This window comes from Budorcas taxicolor, chromosome 25 (assembly GCF_023091745.1).
Source record: "Budorcas taxicolor isolate Tak-1 chromosome 25, Takin1.1, whole genome shotgun sequence".
NCBI classification, from domain to species: domain Eukaryota; kingdom Metazoa; phylum Chordata; class Mammalia; order Artiodactyla; family Bovidae; genus Budorcas; species Budorcas taxicolor.
The window spans coordinates 18702456-18723764 of NC_068934.1; the positions used below are offsets into that span (position 1 = coordinate 18702456).

Here is a 21309-nt window from a genome sequence, read left to right on the forward strand (position 1 = left end):
TTGGAAAACTCAGCAGTGGCCACAGGACTGAAAAAGGTCAGTTTTCATTCCAATCCCAAAGAAAGGCACTGCCAAAGAGTGCTCAAACTACCGCACAATTGCACTCATCTCACACGCTAGTAAAGTAATGCTCAAAAATCTCCAAGCCAGGCTTCAACAGTATGTGAACTGTGAACTTCCTGATGTTCAAGCTGATTTTAGAAAAGGCAGAGGAACAAGAGATCAAATTGCCAACATCCGCTGGATCATCGAAAAAGCAAGAGTGTTCCAGAAAAACATCTATTTCTTCTTTATTGACTATGCCAAAGCCTTTGACAGTGTGGATCACAATAAACTGAAAAATTCTGAGAGAGATGGGAATACCGGACTACCTGACCTGCCTCTTGAGAAATCTGTATGCAGGTCAGGAAGCAACAGTTAGAAGTCGACATGGAACAACAGACTGGTTCCAAATAGGAAAAGGAGTACATCAAGGCTGTATGTTGCCACCCTGCTTATTTAACTTATATGCAGAATACATCATGAGAAACGCTGGACTGGAAGAAGCACAAGCTGGAATCAAGATTGCCGGGAGAAATATCAATACCCTCAGATATGCAGATGACACCACCCTAATGGCAGAAAGTGAAGAGGAACTAAAAAGCCTCTTGATGAAAGTGAAAGAAGAGAATGAAAAAGTTGGCTTAAAGCTCAACATTCAGAAAACGAAGATCATGGCATCCGGTCCCACCATTTCATGGGAAATAGATGTGGAAACAGTGTCAGACTTTATTTTTTGGGGCTCCAAAATCACTGCAGATGGTGACTGCAGCCATGAAATTAAAAGACGCTTACTCCTTGGAAGAAAAGTTATGACCAACCTAGATAGCATATTCAAAAGCAGAGACATTACTTTGCCGACTAAGGTCCGTCTATTCAAGGCTATGGTTTTTCCTGTGGTCATGTATGGATGTGAGAGTTGGACTGTGAAGAAGGCTGAGCGCCGAAGAATTGATGCTTTTGAACCGTGGTGTTGGATAAGGCTCTTGAGAGTCCCTTGGACTGCAAGGAGATCCAATCAGTCCATTCTGAAGGAGATCAGTCCTGGGATTTCTTTGGAAGGAATGATGCTAAAGCTGAAGCTCCAGTACTTTGGCCACCTCATGCGATGAGTTGACTCATTGGAAAAGACTCTGATGCTGAGAGGGATTGGGGGCAGGAGCAGAAGGGGACGACAGAGGATGAGATGGCTGGATGGCATCACTGATTCGATGGACGTGAGTCTGAGTGAACTCCGGGAGTGGTGATGGACAGGGAGACCTGGAGTGCTGCAATTCATGGGTCGCAAAGAGTCGGACACGACTGAGCAACTAAACTGAACTGAACTGAACTGAGTTTCCATTGTATGTATGTATGTAGAAGGCAATGGCACCCCACTCCAGTACTCTTGCCTGGAGAATCCCAGGGATGCAGAGCCTGGTGGGCTGCCATCCGTGGGGTCATACAGAGTCAGACATGACTGAAGTGACTTAGCAGCAGCGGTTTCCGTTGTGTGTATGTAGTATTTCTTCTTTATTTGTTGATGGGCATTTATGTTACTTTGTTTTTATGTCTCGGTTATTGTAAATAGTGCTGGTGTGAAGATTGGAGTGCATATATCTTTTTGAATTACAGTTTTTTGTGGATATATACCTGAAGTGTGATTGCTGAATCATATGGCAACTCTTAATTTTTTGAGCAACCTCCATACTGTTTTCTGTAGTTGCTGTACCAATTTACATTCCCACCAACAATATAGGAGGGTTCTCTTTTCTCCACATCCTCTTCAGCATTTATTATTTGTAGACTTTTTAATGATGGCCATTCTGACCTGTGTGAGGTGGTACCTCACTGTAATTTTTGATCTACATTTCTCTTATTAAAAATTTTTATTCCAAATCATCTGTTCATTGAACAAGTGTTTACTGCATATATGGTATGTGGTAGGCACTGTCCTAGGTGCTGAAGATAGAGGCCTACTTAATGTGGGATAGAGGTAATTAGAAAGGCGTTTATAATACAGTGTGAAGTATAAGTAGAATAATGTTGGGATATTCAGCAGGAGCACTTAATCCTGATAAAGGGATAATCATGGAATGGATAAAAGAATGATTTCTTAAGATATGACAACGAAACAACTTTGAGGATGAAGAGAGATGAGCTGATAATAGAGGGAACAGCACGCACAGAGGTCTAGGGGCGATAGAAACAGCATGGAGTATTGGGGTATTTCAGAAAGTTTAGTATGGTGGGTCTGTTGAACCATTAAACCAGACTGATAACTCATTAGTCTGGACCTCCTGTTATATGAGAAAAAATAACCCCATATTTTTGAAGCCACTCTGGTTAGGTTTGTGATACTTGAACATATCCATAACCAGCAGAGTGAGACAACATATTTAAGTTAAAACAAAGAGATGGATGAGATAACTTAGACAAAAGAAGTCCTAAAGTAGAACGAGCTTTCAAGGAAAGTGCAGAAGTGAGCCTGCAGATGAATCCAGTACAGGGCCAAGAAATAAGAGGAGGAATCAGAAAAGTGGTGTCACAGGATGGCCAGATTTCAAGAATGAAGTTGTGGGAACTGCTGTCATATGCTGCCAAATAAGCAAAGACTATAGCATCCATCTTTGCGTGAAATATTCCCTTGATATCTCATATTTTCTTCAAGAGAACTCTAGTCTTTCCCATTCTGTTGTTTTCCTCTGTTTCTTTGCATTGATCACTTAGGAAGGCTTTCTTAACTCTCCTTTCTATTCTTTGAAACTCTGCATTCCAAAGAATATCTTTCCTTTGGCTATATCTTTCCTTTTCTTCTTTGCCTTTCACTTCTCTTCTTTTCTCAGCTATTTGTAAGGCCTCCTCAGACGACCATTTTGCCTTTCTTCTTGGGAATGATTTTGATCACCGTCTCCTGTAAAATGTCACGAACCTCCAGTTCTTCAGGCACTCTGACTATAAGATCTAATCCCTTGAATCTATTTGTCACTTCACTGTATAATCATAAGGGATTTGGTTTAGGTCATACCTGAATGGTCTAGTGGTTTTCCCTACTTTCTTCAATTAAAGTCTAAATTTGACAATAAGGAGTTCATGATCTGAGCCACAGTCAGCTCCCAGTCTTGTTTTTGCTGACTGTATAGAGCTTCTCCATCTTCGACTGCAAAGAATATAATCAGTCTGATTTCGGTGTTGACCATCTGGTGATGTCTGTGTGTAGAGTCATCTTTTGTGTTGTTGGAACAGGGTATTGCTACAACCAGTGCATTCTCTTGGCAAAACTCTCTTACTTGCCCTGCTTCATTTTGTACTCCAAGGTGAAACTGGCCTGTTACTCCAGGTATCTCTTGAATTCTTGCTTTTGCATTCCAGTCCCCTGTGATGAAAAGGACGTCTTTTTTTGGTGTTAGTTCTAGGAGATCTTGTACGTCATCATAGAACCATTCAACTTCAGCTTCTTCAGAATTAGTGGTTAGGGCATAGACTTGGATTTCTGTGATACTGAATGGTTTGCCTTGGAAATGAGCAGAAATCATTCTATTGTTTTTGAGATTGCATCCAAGTACTGCATTTTGGATTCTTTTGTTGACTATGATGGCTGTTTCATTTCTCCTAAGGGAGTCTTGCCCACAGTAGTAGAAAAGGGTCATCTGAATTAAATGCTGCCACTCCTGTCCGTTTTAGCTCATTGATTCCTAAAATGTCAATGTTCACTCTTGCCATCTCCTGTTTGACCACTTCTAGTTTACCTTGATTCATGGACCTAACATTCCAGGTTCGTAGGCAATGTTGTTCTTCATAGCATCGCACTTTACTTCATCACCAATCACATCCACAACTGGGCATTGTTTTTGCTTTGGCTTCATGTCTTCATTCTTCATGGAGCTATTTCTCTACTCTTCTCCAGTAGGATATCGGGCATCTATTGACCTGGGGAGTTCTCCGTTCAGTGTCCTATCTTTTTGCCTTTTCATACTGTTCATGGGGTTCTCCAGGCAAGAATACCAAAGTGGTTTACCATCCACTTCTCCAGTGGACCACGTTTTTGTCAGAACTCTCCACCATGACCTGTCTGTCTTGGGCACAATAAAGGACAGAAAAGGTATGAACCTAACAGAAGCAGAAGATATCAAGAAGAGGTGGCAAGAATACACAGAACTGTACAAAAAAGACGTTTATGATCCAGATAACCATGATGGTGTGATCACTCACCTTGAGCCAGACATCCTGGAATGTGAAGTCGAGTGGGCCTTAGAAAGCTAGTGGAGATGATGGAATTCCAGTTGAGCTCTTTAAATCCTAAAAGATGATACTGTGGAAGTGCTGCAGTCAGTATGCCCACAAATTTGGAAAACTCAGCAGTGGCCACAAGACTGGAAAATGTCCGTTCTCATTCCAGTCCCAAGGAAAGGCAGTACCAAAGAATGTTCAAACTACCGGACAATTGTACTCATCTCACACACTACCAAAGTAATGCTCAAAGTTCTTCTGGTGAAGCTTCAACAGCATGTGAACTGAGAATTTCAAGCCGGTCAAGCTAGATTTAGAAAAGGCAGAGGAAGCAGATATCAAATTGCCAGCATCTTTTGGATCATAGAAAAAGCAAGAGAATTCCAGAAAAACATCTTCTTCTGCTTTATTGACTATGCCAAATCCCTTGACTGTGTGGGTCACAACAAACTGTAGAAAATTCTTAAAGAGATGGGAGTACTAGACCACCTGACCTGCCTCATGAGAAATCTGTATGCAGGTCAAGAAGCCACAGTTAGAACCAGACATGAAACAATGGACTGGTTCCAAATTGGGAAAGGAGTACAACAAGGCAGTATATTGTCACACTGTTTATTTAACTTCTATGCAGAGTTCATCATGAGAAATGCTGGGCTGGATGAAGCACAAGCTGGTATCAAGATTGCAGGGAGAAATATCAGTAACCTCAGATATGCAGATGACACCACCCTTATGAAAGAGAGCAAAAAACTAAAGAGCCTCTTGATGAAAGTGAAAGAGGAGAGTGAAAAAGTTGGTTTAAAGCTCAACATTCAAGAAACTAAGATCATGCTGTCCAGTCCCATCACTTCATGGGAAATAGATGGGGAAACAATGGAAACAGTGACAGACTGTATTTTCTTTGGCTCCAAAATCACTGCAGGTGGTGACTGCAGCCATGAAATTAAAAGATGTTTTGTCCTTGGAAGAAAAGCTATGACCAACCTAGAGAGCATATTAAAAAGCAGAGGCATGACTTTGCTGACAAAGGTCCGTCTAGTCAAAGCTATGGTTTTTCCAGTGGTCATGCATGGCTGTGAGAAGGCTAATGGCTGAAGAATTGATGCTTTTGAACTGTGGTGTTGGAGAAGACTCTTGAGTGTCCCTTGGACTGCAATGAGATCAAACCAGTCAATTGTAAAGGAAATCAGTCCTGTATTTTCATTGGAAGGACTGATGCTGAAGCTGAAGCTCCAAATCTTTGGCCACCTGATGTGAAGAACTGACTCACTGGAAAAGACCTTGTTGCTGGGCAAGATTGAAGGCAGGAGGAAAAGGGGATGACAGAGGATGACATGATTGGATGGCATCACCAACTCGATGGACATGAGTTTGATCAAGCTGCGGGAGTTGGTGATGGACAGAAAAGTCTGTGTGTTGCAGTCCATGGGATGGCAAAGAATCAGACACCACTAAGCAACTGAACTGTAACTGTAACTATAAGGGACCCAGTCTTAGTAAAGTGTTCACTCTAGGAACTTTTTTTTTCTTTTTAAAGTGTAGAAATTAAGTCAACAGTTATTGTACTTTCATTCAGTTAGATTAGATTTTGTGCACATAAGAACTAAATACTGAGATAATGATAATTCTATACCAGCAGTGAAGAGTAAGAGGTGAGGATGTTAGTTTTTCAGCATAGTTGAACAGTCTCAGTGGAACACTTTCAGAAACATATTTAATATCTCAGCAAGCCTGAACCTGTAGGAAGGAAGGATTCTTTAAACTGAGATATTTGTATGTCTTTTGGGTTGTTTCTAAACTCTTTGAACATACTTACATAAATTTTTATGTTTACATTTTTTAGGATGTCCATAGCTTTCATTCAAAATTAAGAGATTGTCTTGTGTTGGATTTCCCTGGCAGCAGACAAAAATGTGAGTGCATATAGTTTATTTGAAAATTGATGCCAGGAAACATCAGTGGGGAGAGTAGTGGAGTGATCCTGGGAAAGGGGGAAAAAAGCCAATATGGAAGGTGTTTTTAAGTAAGTTTCTTTATCGGCAACTGGGACTAAATTTTTCTGTTGAGGTAAAAGACAGTGTAGATCATATCTCAGATTGATTCCAGCAGAGGAGTTACGGAGCTTCTGCCAGTTACTTGTTTAGAGATGCTCTCAAGAGCACTTAACCTCCCCGCCATGTAGTCAGAGAGAAACTCATGTGAAGACTTGCACATGCTTGCAGGTTGGCCTGTACTGGAACCATGTAAGTGGTGAGGGGTTCAAGGTGAGGTGCTGCCAGCATCTGCTACAGAGGTAACAATAAAATACAGTTTTATTTCTTGGTTAATTGAAGATTTTTTTAAAGATTAAAAAAACCTATTAATTCTTTAATGTCACAGAATTCCCAGTTTTTCAGTGGTAAGATTATTATGCTTATTTTTAAATAGTCCTTATCCCTTAGAGATATACAGTGATATTTGTGGATGAAATCGTACCTGGAATTTGCTTTAAAATAACACATTGGGGTGAATCATGGTTGTCTGAATGGTTAAGTAACCCATGTAAGACTGTCAGAAAACATGCCCTGTTGTCTTTTTCCTTTAATTGTAACTATCAAGTGTCAATAAGAATGGATCAGCGCCTTAGGAAATCTTTAGGCAGAACCTGTTTTTTATGGGTTGTGTTTTGCTGGTGTTTCAGTGGAACGTACTTAAATCACCAGCATTTTATTTAGACAACCTGGTTTAGTTATAAATAATTTTTAGTAGTCAGCTGGCTGGCCCCCAAATAAGGTGTCAGCATTTGCTTTAAATAAGACATGATCACCATCTGGTGGTGAATAACAGTAACTTTGGTTTGTATATTGCTTTATGGCTTATAAAGTGTTTTCATATACATCTTCTCATTTATTGAAATAATTGTAGAAGTTACAGTGAATTCATTTTGTTATGCTTTCTGCCAAGATTTATCAACCTGTAAGATGATATAGAACCTGTAAGATGACATAGTATGTTACTTATATAGTTACTTCTGCTTTTTGAATGAATGTTGACTGAAAGAAAAGTATAAATTGATCACTTGTTAGGTAGGAATGAAGATAACATAAATTTCATAATGGAATAGAATTCTTTTAAGTTCATATCTGTAGAACTGTCTTTAAAAGAAACATCCAACTGATTTCCTAACACCTAAAATCATGGTATTGAATCATAAGGGCATCTTTTAGTGTGCATTTAAGTTTTTAAATTCTATGAAACATACATGATGTGGATAGAAATTTGGTACTCTGTAGAGGTCTGGTGTTAGGAAATCACTATATATAGGTATTTAGTTAAATAAATAAAGACTATATGACATCAAAGAGTCTGCCTTTATTTTCTTTCTCTTCTTTTCCTGTTTATGCTTAGTTCTTAGTCTCTCTGAATTATCAAACTTTGAGACAAATGAAAACAATTTTTTAGCTAGTGTGCTTGATTTTTTGCTTTATTTATAATAAATATTAAAACTGTAATGTAATTTTCCCCATTATTTTGTTTAACATTATAGATAACAATCAGTTCTTGTCAGTTAGCAAAGCAGTTTACAACCTGGCTTTGGTTTCAGTGGACACTGCCTATTTTGCAGGTTGAGCATTGTCTGAAGGTTGTGTTTTTCATTTTAAGTAACAGTGCTTGCTTTTGAATTCTAAAGCACAGTGTTTCTCAACCTTTTTTCCTATGATCACGTTTCTAAAGAGAAAAGTTTAAAATTAGTTTCTCCCTAGCAAGAGAAATTAAATGCTAAGGAGTAAGATTTTGTCTCATAGGGTTAAGTTGTGGAGAACCATAAACCATTATCTGAGATTTTTTACCCTCCTCCAGGACCAGTTTTTGCCCCCTTGGTTGCAGTATTGCTCCCATTGAGAATATAAACTGTAGTGAACTTTGCTTTTTATAATTGTAAATTTTCCAAAAAGCAATTTGAAAGTGAAGTGATTGTTTCAGAAGCTTTTGTTTGTTTTAAATAAATTCTTATTCATTTGTTTTTGGCAGCCCTGTGTCCTCCTTGCTTTTCTCAGGCTTTCTGTACTTAAAGTGAGCTGGGGCTACTCTTCATTGCAGTACATGGGCTTCTGATTACAGTGGCTTCTTTAGTTGCGGAGCACAGGCTCTAGTGTGTGGGGTTCATAGTTGTAGCGTGCAGGCTCAGCAGTTATGATTCACTGACGCTGGTGCAAGCTGGCTTCAGTAGTTGAGGCACTGGGGCTCGGTAGTTGCAGCACATGGGCTTAGTTGTTCTGTGGCGTGTGGAATCTTCCTGGACCAAGGATTGAACTCATGTCCCTTGCATTGGCAGGTGGATTCCTATCCACTGCACCAGCATGGGAAGTCCTCAAAAGTTCTAACTGTAAAAATGGATAGGAAAGTAGCAACAGCAGTCTTGGGTGCACAACATTGTGAATGTAATTAATGGCACTGAAACGTACACTTAAAATGGTTAAGATAATAATTTTATGTTGTTTGTATTAAACATCGATCATATAAACACCCCAAGAACCATTGATTTTTGTGCACTTTAAAAGGATGAACTTTATGGTGTATAAATTACATCTCAGTTCAATTCAGTCGCTCAGTGTCCAACTCTTTGAGACCCCATGAACTGCAGCACGCCAGGCCTCTCTGTCCATCACCAACTCCTGGAGTTCACGCAGAGTCATGTCCATTGAGTCAGTGATGCCATCCAACAATCTCATCCTCTGTTGTCCCCTTCTCCTCCTGCCCTCAATCTTTCCCAGCATGTGGGTCTTTTCAAATCAGTCAGCTCTTCACATCAGGTGGCCAAAGTATTGGAGTTTCAGCTTCAGCATCAGTCCTTCCAATGAACACCTGGGACTGATCTCCTTTAGGATGGACTGGTTGGATCCAGTCCAAGGGACTCTCAAGAGGCTTCTCCAGCATCACAGTTCAAAAGCATCAATTCTTCGGCGCTCAGCTTTCTTCACAGTCCAACTCTCACATCCATACATGACCACTGGAAAAACCATAGCCTTGACTGCTGCTGCTGCTAAGTCACTTCAGTCGTGTCCGACTGTGTGTGACCCCATAGACGGCAGCCCACCAGGCTCCCCCGTCCCTGAGATTCTCCAGGCAAGAACACTGGAGTGGGTTGCCATTTCCTTCTCCAGTGCATGAAAGTGAAAACACTAGACGGACCTTAGTTGGCAAAGTAATGTCTCTGCTTTTTAATATGCTGTCTAGGTTGGTCATAGCTTTCTTTTCAAGGAGTAAGCGTCTTTTAATTTCATGGCTGCAGTCACCATTTGCAGTGATTTTTGGAGCCCCCCAAAATAAAGTCAGCCACTGTTTCCACTGTTTCCCCATCTGTTTGCCATAAAGTGATGGGACTGGATGCCATGATTTTAGTTTCCTGAATGTTGAGCTCTAAGTCAACCTTTTCACTCTCTTCTTTCACTTTCATCAAGAGGCTCTTTAGTTCTTCTTCACTTTCTGCCATGAGGGTGGTGTCATCTGCACATCTGAGGTTATTGATATTTCTCCCAGCAATCTTGATTCCAGCTTATGCTTCTTCCAGCCCAGTGTTTCTCATGATGTACTCTGCATGGAAGTTAAATAAGCAGGGTGACAATATACAGCCTTGACGTACTCCTTTTCCTATTTGGAACCAGTCTGTTGTTCCATGTCCAGTTCTAACTGTTGCTTCCTGACCTACAAATAGGTTTCCCATCTCTTGAAGAATTTTTCACAGTTTATTGTGATCCACACAGTCAAAGGCTTTGGCATAGTCAGTAAAGCAGAAATAAGATGTTTTTCTGGAATTCTCTTGCTTTTTCCATGATCCAGTGGATGTTGGCAATTTGATCTCTGGTTCCTCTGCCTTGGCTAAAATCAGCTTGAACATCTGAAAGTTCACGATTCTGTTGAAAAATGGAAGAGTGGATAAGGAGGAGTAGTAATAGTCTTTCTGTTGTCACAGCAACCTTTTAGCTGGATTACATTTTAGAAATGTGTGATGCCTCAGAGTGCATAGGCAGGATCAATCCAAGATAAGAACCCAGATACTGAGCTGTGCAAAAAGGTGCTTGATTCATAACTTAGATCTTGTGAACCATTCTTCCATCCGTTTGATAAAATGTCACAGTGAGGCTTGGATTAGAAGGCCAGAGGTCTGGGATCTTCGTTTTGCTCTCTTTGATCTTGGGCAATTACTATCACATCTTAGTTGCTAAGTTTTCTAGTTTATCAGAGAGTGTACTTTCAGTTCAAAAATGCTAAATCCTATGATTACTACTGTGTTATTCTAAGGCAAATAAATGCCTACCTCAATACTTAGATTTAGACATTGAATATTAGAGCTGTAAGTCTTTAGTTTACCTGGTACAACTCTATTTAAGTACAGTGTGAACTTCCCTGGTGGCTCAGACAGTAAAGAATCTGCCCACAATGTGGGAGACCTGGATTCTATCGCTGGGTTGGGAAGATCCTCTGGAGAAGAGAATGGCAACCCACTCCAGTATTCCTGTCTGGAGAATCACATGAACAGAGGAGCCTGGTGGAGTGCAGTCCATGGGGTCACAAAGAGTCGGACATAACTAAACAACTCTTTCTTCTGAACATTTGAAATGTTGAAGATTATGAGAAATAAGACATGGTGGTACATATAAACTTATTTGACTTTATTGTTAAATGTCTGTATGTATATGTTGCCTTTCTAAATCGTGACCAACCAAACAAAAGGTTGTGGTTTCTGCTTTTAAAAATGAACAGATCAATAGGAATTACATAAAAGACAGATAAATAATAGTCACTTTCTCAGATTAATATTGGTGAGGGTGCTTGTTAGAAATTTTGAAATTTTCTAGATTTTTCAGTTTTCCTTGATGGTACATGTCTACATCTTTTCTACTACCACCTTAGCCCATGCCATCATTGTCTTTTTTGTTTGTTTATCTGTTCCAGTTGCCGCACACAGAATCTTTGATCTTACTTGTGGCATGTGGTATTTAGTTCCCTGACCAGGGATCAAACCCAGGTCCCCTGCATTGGGAGCATGGAGTCTCACCTATCTCTTGCCTGGAGTATGGCACTAGCTTCCTAATTAGTAGTAGCCCTCTTCTCACCCCCCAGCTCTGTTTCTTTCCTCAGAACAATCAAAGTGATCTCCATAGCCCCTGTATCTTTTTAAATATAAAATATAAAACTTACACAAAATTAAAAGGTTGTATAATGCAGTTTCACATGCTCATCACCAAGGCTCAGTGAAATTTTGTAAGTTTGTGTCATCTGTAACTCTGTCCTCTGTTGTCTAGGTTATTATGAAGCAGATCCTAGACACAGAAAAATCTTCTAAAAGCTTACATCAGAGGTGTTGCCTCGTGGTTCGGTGCCTAAGACTCCCAATGCAGGGGGCCCAGGATCAATCCTTGGTTAGGGAGCTAGATCCCACTTGCTGCAACTAAGACCCGGTGGAGCCAAATACAAATTTAAAAAGCCAGAAAACTTAGAAGAGGAAGCTTTTCTAAATCTCTCCCTTGATGTCTCATTACACTCAAAATCAAAACTCTACATGGCTCCCAAGGCTTTTTGAGATAATGACCTTTGCTTACTTCTTTAGTGACATCGTTCACCGTTTTCTATTTCCTACCTCACTGCATGGGTTTTAGTTGCCACAGAACGTCTCTACAGGCATTTCCATGTGCCTGTCACATTCTTCCCTTCCTTGGCTTAATTGGCTGCTGCTTTGTGGTATTTTCTTAATTACACAGCTTTTCACAGATGGTTTTATCCTATGTAAAAATGTTTTCCTAAAATGCTGGCAGTTAGTGCATTTAGGTGAAGGATGTATTAGTCTTTCAGATTTTTACTAGATTTAAAATTATTGCAAGAAAAAATATTGAAGGAAAATCCCTCCTCCTTCTTGACTACTTTGATATCAGTTTCTCTTAAAATTTGTTTTGAGTCTTTCTCACCTTTCTTCCCTACCTATCCTTTCCTTCCTCCCATGATTATTTAATTGATTAGAGAGAAAAGGGAAATAGTATTATTTGATGAGAGAGTTGGAGGCATATGTTATTGGAAGCCATTGCCTTAAGTACCTTAGACTCCCTCGGCAAGGATGCTGTTTGTTAAGTGTATATAAGGAAAGAGTAACCCTTTAAAGATGGCCTGATGTGAGGGTGGCTCGCTTCATCTTACCTGGAGGCCTTTTCTCTCCCTGAACATCTACCTTCTTTAGGAAGAAATGCTGGATGCTGGTTATCAGACCTCCAGCCATGCTGATGTTTGCAGTAGTAGGTACACTGACTGCTTTTTCATCACTGACTTGATGGACATGAGTTTGAGTAAGCTCCAGGAGTTGGTGATGGTCAGGGAAGCCTGGCGTGGCGCAGTCCATGGGGTTGCAAAGAGTCGGACATGACTGAGCGACTGAACTGACTGACTGACTACTTTGTAGCAGAGATGTTTTCACAGTTTTGATTCTGGAATAATCTGAGCCATGTTTGGTGGTGTGTATCTACCTATATTGAATCAGTGGTATGATTTTCAATGAAACCTAAAACGTAAATGGAGCATTAGATACCCCTTGGTTTGTCTGCCTATGTAACAACTATTCTTGGATTTTTTCCCCATTATGGTAATCACTTAGTGGTTTATATTATCTGGCACCTTGCATCTCTAAACTGTAGCTTTTCAGATAGTGACTTGAGTTACAGTTCAGAGTCTTGAGCCATTAGTTTTTTTTAATCTTTAGAAAACTTTTAGGGCAATTGATTAAATGAACTTTTGAAGATAGGTATATAAAAACATAATAGTTATTTCGAGGATCAAGTGGACTGTGGGACCAGTGTCATTATGTCTAAAACTGTGCTCCCCCACCAGAGTTTATAGAAACTGGCATTAAGTAAAAGCTTTTTGTAAGCTGATACTTAAATCCCTGTATCTGAAATCAATGTCCTTTTATCAGTGGCCTACATAAAACCAACTGTTTTGTGACTCCAAGTGTGTCTCTGTTTATAAGCATAGAGGATGTTTAAGTAAAAGACGTCATTGAGAAATGAGAAGAATTGTGTCATTTAGTTATTAAGAGCAGCTGTAAATTTCTACCATTAAAAAAGCAGAATTGTAAATAATAAAACTAGAAATACAGAAGCAGCAGCATTCATAAGGCTTGGTGCTGGAAGGGTGCTTAGAAAAATGTCAGCTATAGAATGTCTTTGGGGAGTGGATCAGTAATATGTTCTGGGATTCTGCCACTTACTGCTGCTTCCATACCTGCATCATTTGGCAGACCCTCCATGAATTCACACATTGCCTGACCTTTTCTTTTGCTTCAGAATCTTTCACCTTCCTGAGGCCTTGTGAAAGAAACGGGTCCATTAAAGGTTATATATCAGCTCTATCATGTGAAAAGGCGGAGAATTAGTTCAATTGGGACAAAATTTGTAGTTTACAGAATGACTTGAATCTGGTTAATAGATAATTCTTAGAAGTTAATAATTCCTAATGTTCCCAAAATTAAGTTATTAAGAAATGTTCTAGGCTTTAAATAAGTGACTTTACAGATTGTCAGAGTGTGTGTTAAGAGAATGATCGTATGTTTAAAAAAATATGATTGATAACTTACGGCTGTACCAAACTCTAGTCACTTGCCTCATGTGGCTATTTAAATTAATTTTAAAAATCACTAAAATTAAGTTAAGTTCCTTTTATTAGCCACATATCAAGTACTAAATAGGCACATGCAGCTAATGACTACTGTTTTGGAAAGTGCAGGTATTGACAGCATTGTTTAAGAGAATGTGAAGTATGGGAATTGTAATATTTTCAATTTAACTATAATACTGGTTAATTTTTCTGTTGAAATTCTTGTCTGTTCCTTATCAATAGACAAAATATTAAGAGCTACAGGTGTCCATTAGGTGATTCAGTTCAGTTCAGTCGCTCAGTCGTGTCCGACTCTTTGCGACCCCATGAATTGTGGCACGCCAGGCCTCCCTGTCCATCACCATCTCCCTGAGTTCACTCAGACTCATGTCCATCGAGTCAGTGATGCCATCCAGCCATCTCATCCTCGGTCATCCCCTTCTCCTCCTGCCCCCAATCCCTCCCAGCATCAGAGTCTTTTCCAATGAGTCAGCTCTTCACATGAGGTGGCCAAAGTACTGGAGTTTCAGCTTTAGCATCATTCCTTCCAAAGAAATCCCAGGGTTGATCTCCTTCACAATGGACTGGTTGGATCTCCTTGCAGTCCAAGGGACTCTCAAGAGTCTTCTCCAATACCACAGTTCAAAAGCATCAATTCTTTGGTGCTCAGCCTTCTTCACAGTCCAGCTCTCACATCCATACACGACCACAGGAAAAACCATAGCCTTGACTAGACGGACCTTAGTTGGCAAAGTAATGTCTCTGCTTTTTAATATACTATCTAGGTTGGTCATAATCAGTTATGTTTGCAATAAAAAGTATAAGTAAATTGGATGTTAGATAGACTTATTGTGATGACCATTTTGCAGTAATTTTTAATATCAAGTCTTTATGTTATATACCTGAAACTAAATATAATGTTATATGTCAGCTGTATCACCACAAAAAAATAAGTAGATTGTTAGTAAGTTATGGGGTTTTATAATTATAAATTACAATTTTTAAATTTTAATTTTAAATATGCTTGCTCTGTGTGATCCAGTGCAGTAGCACTAGTTGTATGTGACTCCTGAGCACTTGAAATGTGGCTGGTGTGAACTGAGATGTGCTGTAAGGATAAAATGATAATGTTTTGAATACTGAGTATCCCCCAAAAGTGTACAGTGAACGAAGACAGTCAAAAGTTACAAACTTAACAGTTACAGAGTAAGTGTGTTATGGGAAGGTAATATACAGCATAGTGACTGCAGTTAATAATGCTGTACTGCATATTTGAAAGTTGCTAAGCAAGTAGAAACCACAGTCACAGAAAACCAACCAATCTGATCACGTGGACCACAGACTTGTCTAACTTAATGAAACTGTGAGCTTTGCTGTGTAGGGCCACCCAAGATGGACAGATCGTGGTGGAGTGTTCTGACAAAAAGTGGTCTGCTGGAGAAGAGAATGGCAAATCACTTCAGTATTCTTGCCTGGAGAACCCCATGAAAGTATGAAAAGGCAAAAAGATAGGACACTGAACGGAGAACTCCCCAGGTTGGTAGGTGCCCAACATGCTACTGGAGATCAGTGGAGAAATAACTGCAGAAAGAATGAAGAGACAGACCCAAAGGAAAAACAACACCCAGCTGTGGATGTGAATGGTAACGGAAGTAAAGTCCAATGCTGTAAAGAGCAATATTACATTGGAACCTGGAATTAGGTCCATGAATCAAGGTAAACTGGAAGTGGTCAAACAGGAGATGGCAAGAGTGAACATCGACATTTTAGAAATCAATGAACTAAAATGGACCAGAATGGCAGCATTTATTTCAGATGACCGTTTTCTACTACTGTGGGCAAGATTCCTTTAGAAGAAATGAAGTAGCCATCATAGTCAACAAAAGAGTCTGAAATGTAGTACTTGGGTGCAATCTCAAAAGCAACAGAATGATCTCTATTCGTTTCCAAGCAAACCATTCAATATCACTGTAATCCAGGTTATGCCCAACCAATAATGCTGAAGAAGCTGAAATTGAATGGTTCTATGAAGACCTACAAGACCTTCTAGAATTAACACCCCCAAAAGATATCCTTTTCATTATAGGGAGCTGAAATGCCAAAGTATGAAGTCAAGAAATACCTGGAGTAACAGGCAAATTTGGCCTTGGAATATAGAATGAAGCAGATCAAAGGTTAACAGAGTTTTGCCAAGAGAACACATTGGTTACAGCAAACAATTCTCTTCCAGCAACATAAGAGAAGACTCTACACATGGATATCATCAGATGGTCAATACCAAAATCAGACTGATTATATTCTTTGCAGCCAAAGATGGAGAAACTCTATGCAGTCAGCAAAAACAAAACCAGGAGCTGACTGTGGCTCAGATCATGAGCTCCTTATTGCCAAGTGAAAGTGAAGTCGCTCAGTCGTGTCCAACTCTTTGTGACCCCATGGACTGTAGCCTACCAGGCTCCTCTGTCCATGGGATTTTCCAGGCAGTAGTACTGGAGTGGATTGCCATTTCCTTCTCCAGGGGATCTTCCCGACCCAGGTATTGAACCCAGGTCTCCCGCATTGTAGACAGATGCTTTACCATCTGAGCCACCAGGGAAGTTCTTATTGTCAAATTAAGACTTAAATTGAAGAAAGTAAGGAAAGCCACTAGACCATTCAGGTGTGACCTAAATCTAATTCCTTACAATTATACAGTGGAAGTGACAAATAGATTAAGGGATTAGATCTGATAGACAGAGTGCCTGAAGAACTATGGATGGAGGTTCGTGACATTGTACAGAAGACAGGGATCAAGACCATCCCCAAGAAAAAGAAATGCCAGAAGGCAAAATGGTTGTCTGAGGAGGCCTTACAAATAGCTATGAAAAGAAGAGAAGTGAAAGGCAAAGGAAAAGATGAATGATATACCCATTTGAATGCAGAATTCCAAAGAATAGCAAGGAGAGATAATAAAGCCTTCCTCAGTGATCAGTGCAAAGAAATAGAGGAAACAATAGAATGGGAAATATTAGAGATCTCTTCAAGAAAATTAGAGATACCAAAATTATGCCTATCTTTGCATATTTTCATGCAAAGATGGGGACAATAAAGGACAGAAATGGTATGGACCTAACAGAAGCAGAAGATATTTAGAAGTGGCAAGAATACACAGGAGAACTGTACAAAAAGATCTTCATGACCAAGATAACCATGATGGTATGATCACTCACCTAGAGCCAGACATCCTGGAATGTGAAGTCAAGTGGGCCTTTAGGAAGCGTCACTACGAACAAAGCTAGTGGAGGTGATGGAATTCCAGTTGAGCTATTTCAAATCCTAAAAGATGGTGCTGTTAAAGTGCTATATTCAGTATGCCAGCAAATGTGGAAAACTCAGCAGTGGCCACAGGACTGGAAAAGGTCAGTTTTATGCTAATCCCAAAGAAATGCAATGCCGAAGAATGCTCAGACTACCGCACAATTGCACTCATCTCACCTGCTAGCAAAGTGATGCTCAAAATTCTCCAAGCCAGGCTTCAGAAGTACGTGAACCATGAACTTCCAGATGTCTAAGCTAGATTTAGAAAAGGCAGTGGAACCAGAGATCAAATTGCCAACATCTGTTGGATCATCAAAAAAGCATGAGAGCTTCAGAAAAATAATCTATTTCTTCTATATTGACTATGCCAAGATCATGACATCTTGTCCCATCACTTCATGGCAAATAGATGGGGAAACAATGGAAACAGTGACAGACTTTATTTTTTGGGGCTCCAGAATCACTGCACATGGTGACTGCAGCCATGAAATTAAAAGATGCTTGCTCCTTGGAAGAAAAGTTATGACCAACCTAGACAGCATATTAAAAAGCAGAGACAATACTTTGCCAACAAAGGTCTGTCTAGGCAAAGCTATGTTTTGCTGGTAGTCATGTATGGATGTGAGAGTTGGACTATAAAGAAAGCTAAGCGCCGAAGAATTGATGCTTTTGAACTGTGGTGTTGGGAAGATTCTTGAGAATCTCTTGGACTGCAACGAGATCCAACCAGTCCATCCTAAAGGAGATCAGTCCTGAATATTCATTGGAAGGATTGATGCTGAAGCTGAAACTCCAGTACTTTGGCCACCTGATGTGAGGAACTGACTCATTTGAAAAGACCCTGATGCTGGGAAAGATTGAAGGTAGGAGGAGAAAGGGACAGCACAGGATGACATGTTTGCATGTCATCACCGACTCAATGGACATGAGTCTGAGTAAGCTCCGGGAGTTGGTGATGGACAGGGAGGCCTGGCGTGCTGCAGTCCCTGTAGTCACATAGATGCGGACAGGACTGAGCGACCGAACTGAACTGAACTGAAGCAAGTAGATCTTAAAAGTTCTCATAAGGGCTTCCGTGATGATCCTGTAGTTAAGAATCCTCCTGCCAATGCAGGAGACACAGGTTTGACCCCTGATCTGAGAAGTATCCATATGCCACGAGGCAGCTAAGCCCATGTACCACAACTCCTGAAGCCCTTAAGCTCTGGAGCCGGTGCTCTGTTACAAGAGAAGCCACTGCCGTGAGAATCCCATGCACTGCAACTAGAGAAAGTCCACATGGAGCAATGAAGACCCAGCTCAGCCAATAAATAAAGAATTTTTTAAAGTTCTCATAACAAAAAAAATTGTAACTGTGTATGGTGTTGAGTGTTAACTAGACTTACCATGGTGATCATTTTGCAGTGTAACAAATATTAAATCATTATGTTGTACATCTGAGAGTAATATTATATCATAAGTCAATTATACTCAATTAAAAAAGTAGGTAAAATGTCAAGTAAAAATGTAAAAATATGAAATCTTAAATGACAATAGTATGTTGAAATAATGAGTTATATAGTGTTAAATTTTATAATTTAACAATATTAAAATTAATTTTGACCTATTTTAACTTTTATGAATAAACTACTGGAAATTCTGAAATTTTGTGACTCATTTTGTATTTCTATTGGATAATGCTGTGAAAGAGCCAATGCTTTAATAAGGAAGGCAAGTAATATACAATCTACTTTATATGCCTATATCAAGAATGAATATATTTGCAATGTGAGATGAAATCATATTTATATATTTATGTTTGTCCTTTTGGATTTTTAAAAATAAGATTTATTTTGACTTCTTTACAAATTAAATTATGGGTACCAATTGTATTAAAAAAATTTTGTGATTTCATTTGTCTGTGATATGCAAGATACGCATAGAACATGAGTGCAGAGCTTTTATTCAACTGATAAATGAGTGATGAAGATAATACGAATACCATAGGCTTTCCAAGGACAAAAATGTTGCCGAAATCATTGTAACGGTATCGCAGAGACTTTGGGAACTTTTATTGACCAGACAGTAAAAGATAAATATGATGCAAGTGGGAGAAAACAGTAAAGTGGAGCGCTTGAATAAAGTCAGGACGGGTTGTGTACTGAGTAAGCTTAGTGGTACTGAACAGGCCAGAATGATCTGAATCAAGGATTTCAGTGCGGAAGTAAGAGAGAAGGATTGGAGAATTAGGTTGAAACTGAATATTGGGACTCTGAAGCCTCGGTGAGAAATCTAAATGAGTTTATTAGGGGCTATCAGAGATATTTATGAACTGAGAAGTGGCATGAAAGCAGTACTTTCTCTTTTTTTCTGTAGATTGGTTTGGATACAGGCGAGTATCCATACCTGTTTTTCTGAAGTGAGAAGGTGCAATATCCTGGAGAAATTGGGGGAAATAGGGAGCAGGTTTGAGATGTAGAAAGGTACCACTATGTTTGGGTAAAAGGAAAACGGAGAAATTGAAACTGACCTTGGATCCCCAAATATCATGACAGAAATGAAAATAAAGGTATTTTAGCTTTGTATGATGTTTTGTGTTTTTAAAACTTTAAGATGGCCAGTTCAACCCTTTATTACCGATGAGGAATTTGAGAGTCATTGTTTAAAGAACTTGGCCAGGGTCATGGTCTCATCTTAAGTAGTGGAGCCAGGTCTTTTTCTTCCTGATCTATTGTCATTGGCATGTACTCAGTTGCCTAAGTCAGTGCTTCAGTTTTTCTGGACTCTTGCACTTTGTGCAGTCAATCCCTAAGTTTTGTTATTTCTTTCCTAAATATATCTCAACTCTCCCCCACTTCTCTTGGCACCACTTCTGCCTTAGTTCAGGTTTCTTCCATCTTTCTGGATTGATATTTTCCTGAATTTATATTTAGTCTCTACCCTGCATACCACCTCCTAAAAGAAATAAGCAAATAAAAGCAATCTGTTTTCCTGCAGTTCACTTTTTGAGAGCTTTCTAAATTATAGCGCATTCTGTTGTATCTTTTGAATAAAATGTAAACTTTATAGCCTGGCCTTATAAGGTTCTACATGATCATGCCCTTTACGTGGGTGCTTCCAGTTCCATGCTCACTTTGTTTTTCAGCCTTTTATGTCTTGTTACTTCGGTAAGCAATGTCCTTGCCCCCTTTTCTCCACTATACCCTCAATCCCATACATTCTGGTCTTAAACGTGTTGTCGCTCAGTCGTGTCCGACTCTTTGTGACCCCATGGACTGTAGCCAACCAGGCTCCTCCATCCATGGGATTTTCCAGACAAGAATACTGGAGTGGGGTGCCATTGCCTTCTCCAGGGGATCCTTGGCTTAGTTTAATTGTCAGTTTACTTGTCTCTAGTCATCCCTCCATGCTTCTTCCCCGTTTTTATACTTCAGAGTCATTTCAAGTTAGAAGTGACTTTAGTGGAGAATAAAGAGTCTGAAAGAATAACTGAAAAAAAAAATTAGTCACCTTCCAACCTGTACTTCAGAGCCCTTGTATACTGCAAGGTGTTACGTGTTTCACAGAAAAAGATTCCATGATCAAATGTATTAGAGAATGCTGCAGACTGTATCCAAGATAGGAATATAGGACTGTGTATGTAAGACTATAATCAGTAAAAGCTTCAGGAAGTTCTGTAGTAAAAATAAGTATATATGTTTTTGATACAGCATTTTCCTAATATATTTGATTATGGAAACTTTTTAGATAGAATAAATGTAATTTCTCCTAGGTTGCTAGCAGTATTTGGGAAATGCTAAATGTATGTGTCTTTTATTTCCCTCAGGTCTAATTAATACATCTATACCACATAATCAGGATCATGCCCCGAGGATATTTGGAGGAACTCTGGTTGTTTACATAGTTGAAAGAGAAAACTTTAGGGAAGATACAGCTATCTTCAAATATTTGAAGGTTCCACTAAAAGAGGAGTTGAAAATATTTTCTTTGAAACTAGAGAATAAGAGCAAGAACTAGAGGGAGGAAGATGTAGGTAGGCAGAGGTTTTACTTTGTATAAGGTTAACTTTCTAATAACTAGAATTTTCTAAGGTTAAATAAATGTTCTGTCCCTAAAGCTTGTCAAGCAAAGATTTATAGGGATGCTCTGGAGGAGTTTAGCACA

At 39.4% G+C, this 21309-nt stretch overlaps 1 protein-coding gene across 1 annotated transcript in view; it reads left to right on the forward strand.

Annotated features, from left to right (window-relative positions):
• RSF1 (remodeling and spacing factor 1) overlaps positions 1-21309 on the forward strand; it is a 146945-nt gene that overhangs the window by 30507 nt on the left and 95129 nt on the right. The window lies entirely within an intron of this gene.